This window comes from Monomorium pharaonis, chromosome 9 (assembly GCF_013373865.1).
Source record: "Monomorium pharaonis isolate MP-MQ-018 chromosome 9, ASM1337386v2, whole genome shotgun sequence".
Taxonomy (NCBI): Eukaryota; Metazoa; Arthropoda; class Insecta; order Hymenoptera; family Formicidae; genus Monomorium; species Monomorium pharaonis.
This window is the reverse complement of record NC_050475.1, coordinates 17,651,639-17,661,955: the sequence shown is the minus strand read 5'-3', so window position 1 is coordinate 17,661,955 and position 10,317 is coordinate 17,651,639. Positions and strand designations below refer to the sequence as shown.

The window sequence follows — 10,317 nt, the reverse complement described above, 5'->3', positions numbered from 1 at the left end:
ATACATATTCTTGGACACATTTTTACAAATAACGTTAAACAATTGTTTTAATAATAAATAATAATATAAAGTTCAAGTATAGCAAAAAATAACCACTTATTTTTTTTCGGACCGGAAGTCTAATATTAGACGTTAGAGCGATGTCACCTTTTCGTAGTTGAACTGACAAGGATAAAAATGGTCCTGTCACTAAGAAGTTGTCCAAAAAGGTTCTCTAAAGGTTAAGGCAAATTTTTATGATTCAAAATGATGTTATAGATTTCTCTATGTCTATATGAACAATTTGCAAAGCAAAATAGTTTCCTCTTAAGAATACATTATAATTATTCGATATAATATTTGTGTTATTTTAAAATTAATATTTAACTTAAACATAGACTTAACTATAATAAATGACTGTATTGTTGTTAAAAATATAATTTTTATTATAATATTTAGTATTATGAAATTAATATTTAATTTACTTCAGAAGTTACAAGTATTGTGTTTTTTATTTCTTTGCACAATGTTTTGTCAAAATTAGCAAGATAAATTGATGAACTACAGAAGAGATAAGAAACAGGATTAAAAATATAACAGTGCACAAAAATAAAAACGCAATAGGTAGAAACGAAAAATAAAACGAAGAACACATTGTAGATTAGCCGTATAATTAGCTTCATTATAATCTATTAGTTTATTTTCAGCAAATGGGATGTCGACTGTAAATTCGTAAATCAATGTAATGAGTAGAGGAATATTTATTTATACTACACTGAGAAATAAATGTTAATTTGACTAAATTTTTTAACTCGATTAAATTTCTAACTCAAGTATTTATTTATTTAATTTAAATACATAAAATATTTGAATTTTAAATCAAATCTGTATATATTGGATTGAAGTACATAAATATTTAAATTAAACAAATTTAATTAAGTTGAAAAATTTAGTCAAATTAACAACTTATTTTTCTGAGTGTAGAACAACACAGGCGCGCGCTATGCGCGCGCTATTTGGCTTTTTACTTTTTGAAAATAGTAATAATTGCAATAATAATTATATAAATAAATAATTATATACAGAAGGAAAGAAAAAAAAGAGAGAAAGAGAGGGAAAGAGAAAACATACATTAATTTATTACTTAATTTTCTTTTTTTTTTAAATATTATACACATAAAGAAAAGAAAAAAGAAATACAAAATACACAACATACATAAATCTATTCTTTAAAGCAGTATGATATTGACACTGAAATGTAACGAAATGTTGTCAGAGCTTTTTTCTGATGCTGACTGGTTCTTTTACTGCGCTACGTGCGTGAATAAACGTTAGAAAACGGAATCGAAGTTCTGCGTTTATTGGGGAATAATAAGCAATATATTTATTTTAAATTTATTTTAAATAATGGAAATGGTAAACGGATACAAATAGTGACGTGGAATGATATGACGTTGTGGAAAAATATATACAAATAAATTACGTAAGTTATTTCTTCTTTCTTAGCAAGAATTTGGATGATTATCTCTAGAATTTAACACAAATATATAAAAGATATAGTATTACACAATATTTTTAGCTATTATTGTGTACTTCTTTTCAGTTATTTCTCTAATTTTATCTCTTTCTCTCTTATTTATTCTTATTCTTTATCTTCTTTTTAGCTTTAAAGAAAATCTTTATTCTTCTTTCAATTTTCGACTTATTTTTTGACTTTTTTTCTTTTTCTTGTTTTTTTCTTTAATTAGCATTAGGAATTGACGTCATAATTTGAAAAACAAAAATTACAATTGTTAATAAATTATTAAATACTTGCACGCACTTCTCTCTCTCTCTCTCTCTCTCTCTCTCTCTCTCTCTCTCTCTCTCTCTCACACACACACACACACACACACACACTCTATTACTTTTAACTATTCTGATTACCTAATTCTCTTCTTTTTTTTTATTTGTTTTTCTCTTTTGTTTCTTTTTTTGTTTTTTTTTTTCCAAAAAGAATCTTTCTCTCTTCTATACATAGAGATATAAGAATAGAGTACGTAAGAGAGCCGAAAAAGCGATAAAGTAATAAAAAGAGAGAGCCGAATAAAGGCCCTTTTCATCTTTGTTCAATCATGCATGGCTAATGTACTATTTTGAAGATAGACAAAGACAGAGAGGGCCTTTAGAGTCTAGCTTTCTCTTTCTATCTCTCTATCGCAGCCACTTATATGCTAATACACAACTCACGCGCTCTATTCTTATATCTCTATGCTTCTATAACGACAATCTTAACTTTTTTAACAAACTGTCAAAATTAAACTTCACAGCTGTCAAAATTCAATCGCGCTGACAGCTACTCTCGCAACGCGAAGCGAGGTAAGCGAGAGAACTAATCAGCGTCGCGGAAAAGAGGTTTCAAGGCATACGAACGAAATTCACTCAGTTGACACTCTTTTTTAGAGAGGGATGAGACTCATTTTTTTCTGAGGAGTTAAGAGAGAATATAGCAATAAAATAAAATTAAGGATGATTTTTAGAGGATAAAAACTCCGAATGTCAATCCGTTTCACATGAAGAACCTTCGACAATATGGATCTCTGTGTATGCGTTGTGCGCTGCACTCTCCCTATACACTGCATTATAATCACATTATTACCATTCATTCTGCAACTGTGCGTAGAAGATATGTGTCATGGAAAAACGAATCGGTAAACGAGACATACTGATACATTTGTGCACCAAGCGAAACCGTTCTTTTTTCCCTTTCTTTTTCTCGATCAATCATTGCATCACATAAAATGCACGTTCTACAGAAACCTGCTTTCTTTTTATTGCGTAGGTCTATTATTATATACATCATTGATATGAATGTTTTAATTTACCGAAAGTTTACTCAACATTTCAGTATTTCAGATTGCGCGCAAAATCTTATTTTACAATGGTCCAAAACTTGATAAGTTTAATTGTGACTAGGCCTAACCCCTTTCGCAATGTAATAGTCTAATATATAATAAATATTTTCTCTTTTCAATTTTTTTTATTTACAGCATTTAGTCGGCCCTAAACAAACTCTTTTTTTTATTCGGCACAAAAATATTCTGTGCTGTCACGTATTTTTCATTCAGTATGTTATATCCATAGAATAGAATCATATTTTGCTCAAAAATTATTCATAAACAATAAGGAAAGAGAAATGTGCAGAAAAAAATTTTAATCCCATTTTGCTTTAAAATAATCGCCATTTATGCGTATAATTGGTTAAAATAAAAATCAACAAAATCGGCGGCAGGAGTGAAAAACGGATATGCATTAATAAAACGATCAGAATGCCTATTTATTATGCACGCATAATTACAGATCTTGAACACGTGAACTTGTTTTTTAATTGCTCGCACTTCATCGTGACTTTGATATTTTTAATCTCAAAAATTTTCCATGTTAATTAATATTCGGAATGCGCAGTTTAAGTAGTTTAATTTTTTTTTTGCAGCCAGGCAAAAGCCAGTTGAAAATTAAAATCTGAATTCGTTCAATATGAAATCAGCTGTATTTCCTTAGGTCGATTCGCGAATCGCAAATCTGACTTCGTAACGCCGTGACTTCTCTTCTACCAGCTACGCAAGTTCGCCGCGTCAAGTTCGCCGCGAGATTGCGGGAGAGAAGAAAGTGAGTAAATGGACCGGAATGGGAGCGATTCCGGTTATCTTCGGGGAGGAAAAAAGTGGGGCCGCCGTTTCACGTAACAGTCCCCGAAGTTACGCAAGTCACGATGCATACCGGTCGGCTGGTGTATACCGACGACGGTTACGGCGGCGGCGGTCAGCGAAAGTGATCTGAGTTGCCCGCTGGTCTTCATCGAACGATCGTGGGATATTGGCCCGTTGCGCGTTCCTTTGGGTTATTCCAATGGAAATCGATTTTTCCCCATGGCCTTAGAAACGATGATTTGTCATTCCGATTCTCGCAATTACGAGATTCCATCCGGCCAGTCCCTTCCCGTCTCTGTGAATGCATTCTTGCGTATATAAACACATATTCACATTTCTACATATTTAATTTTTTGCAACGCTTTTGAACGAACGACTTGACATTTTGATATTTCTACGCAAGTGTATCTTTTTCTTATTTTGAATTCTAAATACATGGTAGAACTAGTACAGAAGCCAAGGGTATATATTTTTACAAGTTCTCTCTCGCATATTAAAAAGATAAAATAAACTGCCCTTTCTATATTTCTAAGCAAATTGAAAAGGCACCACACCTAAAAAATATCTTTCCACGGAAAATCTACCTTACGTTGATCCAGAAATCTTATATTACGTACATTTCAAATAGGCCTAAACACAAAAAAATTAATTCAACAATTATTGTCTCATGTATAAAAAGTATCGGATAAAAAAATAACAATATCTTAAAATAAAGAATAAAAATCTTTTAATAATATTATTAAAATAATCTATATATATTATAATCTTTAGTTGACTGATATAATATTGAAATAAAATATAAGATTTTGATGAAATTTAAGATTATCAAAGATCTTTTTAAAGAAGATTTTATATTCTTGCTTACATATGATTATAGATTTGATAATAGCTTTTTTTTATATATATGAAAGTGACGTAATTGTACGGCACTCAAATTCCGTCTTATTGTTAGTATTTTTGAAGTATTTCGGAGCATTTTGCAAATTTGACTCACATTCTCTTTGTCATTAATTTATCCCGCAACAACGAGTGTAACATGCTCGCAGAATAAGATTTGACAATACGAGGTGACATTTTCGCCGAGACCTTGTCGACTACGAAAATTATAATGAACCTATGTTTGCGTCTTTTTTTTGTTGAATTTTTGTTTTCGATATAGAAGATGACGACATTGCGACACAAACAACACGCGGCATCCTTAGCCGTCGATATTTTCCATGACGTCGTGAATAATGAAATTTTTATCTCCAATAATTCCAAGGAACAGTGACGCATTTGTTTACACAAAACGTCACTATGCTCACTATAATGTTGTTTTTGCAATGATTAGTGTGAGGTATATTCATAAATGCTCAACTATCTTTGCACATGCTAAAACGCACGCTCGTACAACTGCGTTCCTTAGAATTGAGTTAATGATATTTGTATGACAATCTACTTACGTAGACGATGTTGCGTATTTTACATTTTTTTACATTCTTTCGGGGAATCTTTGATAAATTCGTCGAAATATTCTACTTTAATACTTAGAATTTTTCAATGGTCAAAATTGATATGCAATGTACAAATAAACATATTGTTTAATAGCTTCTCTCTCTCTCTTTCTCTCTCTCTCTCTCTCTCTCATTACTTATTTTAAAGAAAAAGGAAAGTTGTTAAATTTTGATTAATATTATTTAAAAATTTTTTGCAAATATTGGACAGAATAAAATAATTTCATAAAACGTAATGTAGCATGATAAAACGTCGGTAACACGTAAATAACATAATAAAAATATTCATGTTCAACTTATAAAAATATTAAATAAACAAGTGAATAAATACTGTTATTTTATAATAAATTAGTAAAATATTAATAAGTTTAACGTTTCACATATTTTTTTATGTAAATAAAAAAGTTATAAATACGTTTATAATTATAAATATGAATTTTGAATTATTTATTAAAAGCTATTCAATGACATTGAATCTTTTTAAAAATTATGAAAATAAAAATGCATATAATATATAAAGCAACAGTTATGTGTACTTGAACATTTTTGTAGAACCTTTATAAAATTAGTACTATAATAAAAGCAAAAATGGGTCACACAAACAAAAACGGATTATTTTGTAAAAATGTTAGAACATTTGTACGTATCAATTTAAAAAAGTGCGCGAGTGATTTAGCACATACGACTACTTTCAAATGAATTATCTAAAATAAATAGCTAATATTTTTTATTTATAAATTTATACGATGAGACTTTACATAGCATTTGCGTTTTTATTAACGTTATTATAGTGCTTGCAAATGCTGTTTATTGAGTCAACGTTTGAAAAAAAAATGCACATTTATGGATTCTAAGAAACTTTAAATATTTATTTATAATTTCTTTCGTATTAAACGAAAAGGATGACAATAATCGTCATCTTCTATTTAAAAAAAATTACGCATTTAAAATAGTTTAAATTTAATTATTTTAATTTTCTTACCATTTTAATGAAAAAAAATTTGAGAAAAATCTGTGTTTAAAGAAATCTCTACAGGCTCTATATAAACATGTTATAGATCTAGCTTCTATAAATTGCCCGGCAATATACCGTACGATTCGGTAGCGGTACTTCTTAAGTCGGTTAAAGACATCATATTAACTAGTTTTAAACTATTAAATCTTTTTGTAATGTAATCTGTACGCGGCTTTGTAACCGGTTTTTGAATAAAGATAAAGTATTTCTTTGAATCTGAAATACTTTGAGAAAGATAATAAAGAAATAATAAATTTGTTTACTTCTTTTACCGCTTTGATATATATGTGAAGTAATATTGTTAAAAAGAGAGGGAGAGTGAGGATATAAAAGTAAAATAGATAAATTTTTATACCAATACTATTTTTTATTCTAAATATGTATTGAGAAGAGAACGAAATTATTATTAACCTGCATTATATGGTGGACTTTTACCTCAATCTCTTTTATCTTTTTATGAATTAGTAGATAATATTCCATTCTTTATACGTATGTAATATTTTGATTGTCTGAAGTACTTTTTATTAAAGTACAACTGAACTTTTAATTTAACAGATACTTGTTTTTTAGATTTTTTAGACAATATTGAAAGTAATATTAAAATAGTGTTGATAAATAAAAAAATGAATAAATAAAATAATAGGTAATTAAAGAATTTTTTGTTTTATATTTTTCCGCATATTTCTCTTATGTGTATATGAATATATAACAATGTGGTTTTTATTATAAGAAAAAGAAGTTTTATATAGTATAAATTTTAAATAATGTTTATTTTTATAATACGCAAAGAACAATTTCCTAAGTTACATTTGAATTGTAAACATGCGCAGACTTTCATTTACAAAAATTCGTAAGTGCTGTTCTCGTATAATTTCTTCACTTGTTCTTTGACGTAATATCATAATGGAAATAGCTTTATTTGCTACTTTTAAACAAAAAATGTTAGGAATGCTACAAAAATATTATCCAATTAAAATACCTAATTTTTGTTTGTTTGTAGATATATATATATATATATATATATATTTCTAGAATTATTTTTGCAGTGCATTTCTGCTCTATCCACAATGGCAACTGCAACATACATTTAATAAATTAGAAATAAAAATGAACTAGATATCTCTTTATTGGTGGAAATTTTAAGAATTGCAAGTTACACTTTCCATTTCTTTTTATACCGTAAAAGTCTATTGAATAAATTTTTATATAAGAAATTCTTTTTTTATTTCTATATTGCATTTTGTTCTTTACTACGTAATTTAGTATTAAACTTTTACGTTTACTCTCTTTTTTTCTTTTTGCCTTTTTTGGTGTTATAAAATTAATATAAATTGATGAGAATAAATTTTCTCTAAAGAAATCCGGGGAATTATTACAATACATGTGCTATTATTAAAGTATAATTTGTTACGGTTCGGAGAATTTAATAGATACGTGATGTGAATTTAATTTTGAAGTTTACAGACACTTGGTTTTTTAGATGAACGATTGCTATCAAGACTAAAATGCATGTGACAAGAGATATAAAAAAAAATGCCATTTATGCTTAATGTATCTCAATTTTGTGACAATATATTGTATTACTTCCCAATATATAATCTTATTTATGTAATATTATATAATTAAAGCTTAATAATTTAATGATATACTTTTACATTTTTAAGTCACATAATAAAACCGCACGGCTCTTTTCGGGTTCAACATTGATTTATTATCGTTAACGCAAGGAATGCACCGCGACAAAAAGTCGATCCATAAATGATGCATCTTATACACTGATGTATATGAGTTATTTATACGGAACGCGGCCGGTTACATACACACTCGATGGTTGCCTTAAGTCGTGTCTTGTGAGACTTTCACCATTCGGGTACTTTCACCGCTGAAAATTAGCACCGTCTATTTCGCCCATTCTCAGCAGAGGTGCGCGCGATTAGGCTGTCCCTGTTTCGAGCGAATTTGGTTATACTGCGATCCGGCATAATCGGCAGATTGCCATCGCTCGTCCAACGAGTTTAACCAGTATTTTTTTACCGTTAAACCGGCCGAGATACTTTTTAACATTTGCACAAATAATGTGAATTTCCCCTTGGATATTTTTTTAATTATTATACAAGATTAATGTTCATCACGCTTTGACTTCAGTATTAATTATGTTTTTTTTTTATTACACACTGTTGCTTTGTATTTATTTGTTATTATTATTATTATTAAATTAGGTTTATGTACAATTACTATTGGAATGGATTTGACACATATTTTATTAATTGATTTGCGTTAAAAATTTTATTATTTGGTCAAGAATCAGTCTTTAATATTTTCCAAAATTTTAAGTGATTTAAATGCGATTAAGTATTAATTACAGTATGTCATAAACTATGTCATAAATTTAAAATTTAATTATTAAAAATTGTTAGTTTTTGTAATAAAGAAAATTTTAATTTTTTTTTTATTTTTCCATAAATATTAATTAAAGTTAACTATACTAGACGAGATTTAGTTTAATTTCAGTCTTTTTTAGAAATAGAAATAAAAGATTAATAAATTTTCGACAATAATTGAATGTTTAATTAATGTTGAATTCCAAATATATTATCTGGCACTATAAATTAAGAAAACAAAAATCAAAACTAACTTTTAATTTTTACATTAATATTAAATAAAACATTAAATGAAAAAATAAATAATGCTATTAAATCAATAATTTTTCTACAAGATATAAAATATTTTCTATTATCAAAGATCCATTTTAACGTTTATTATCTGACATTGATATATGCGACTATACCTTCTAGACTTCTTTACCTTATTTACACGAGCTCGATTGTATCAACTTGACCTACAGATGATCGAGAAGAAAAATTAAAAAAAGTATCAGCAGTTGATGTCTAAAAAAGAATATTTTAAGGGAATCCTGTGGAGTGCCTTTGAAATTTGATCTGGTCAGTATTTGTATTGTAGGTCAGTAATGTAGAGTCATTCATGCACATTATTAATGAAATTTTATGTATTTCTTCTATAGATTAAAAAATTCTTTTCCAGAATTAAAGTACACATATTAATATCAATCTATGAATTGAATTTCATATTAATATCTCAATTGAACGAAAAAAAATATTCTCATATTGTTCTACTTATCGACTTTTTACGCGTATATACTAAAAAAATAACCTAAATTTTCATTTTTTCATTTTCCAATTTGCGGAATGCAAATCTTTTTTTCTAGATTTCTAATCTTATTTCTAATCTATAAAGCAAATATTGTTATTAGGTAACTAATAAATAACAATTTTTTTTAATTTATTAGAACAAATCGTATGTCGCCCTCTTTATTTTTGTGCGTACTTTAATCGTGTAAAAGGATTTTGCATTTTGTTATTCCAATTTGAAGATCCAAGTTCGCAAAAAAATGTCGATAACTCTATTACTCCAGGATTCCTAGAGGATGCTATATAGGCTGCGTTTCCTTTGGCGCTTACAGCGTTTGTAAGCATTATTTGTTCTTATTTAATTATGATAAACAACAAGGATGAAATGATGTTCACAGCGCTGTGAACGCTAAATGGAATACAGCCATAATAAACAGCCTGTCAAACTTGATCGAAGTCGATAATGTAGAGTTATTCATTTATCCTTGTGTTTATAAAAATATGTTTTAAAATACAAGTTATGTAGCTTATACGTACAAATAAATGGTACACAGTTCGGAATAGATTGAGGAGATGATAAGACTATATTCGTCAAATTACGATTACAAGCCGTAAAAAAAGTTATTTATTGGATCAAATTTTGTTCATTATTAAGCGCTTTCACTAAAAAATCTGTAGAAAGCGCTTAAATGAACAAAATGTTATCCAATAAATAACTTAAATTTTTTTTACGGTTTGTAATCGTAATTTGACGAATATAGTCTTAATCCTCAATCTATTCCGAACTGCGATACCATTTCTTTGAATGTATAAGCTACATAACTTGTATTTTAAAGCAAATACTTTTATGAACAAATAAACTGTAAAAAATTTTTTTGCATTTTTGTTCTTGATCTAATTGCCCTCGGATTTATTTGTGTACGTACTTTAAATGTGTAAAAAGATTTTCAATTCTATAAATTCAATCAAAGATATTAAAAAAAAGAGATTTT

At 28.1% G+C, this 10,317-nt stretch overlaps 1 long non-coding RNA gene across 1 annotated transcript in view; it reads left to right on the top strand.

Annotated features, from left to right (window-relative positions):
* Positions 1-10,317, top strand: part of LOC105837348 — a 42,849-nt gene that overhangs the window by 13,701 nt on the left and 18,831 nt on the right. The window lies entirely within an intron of this gene.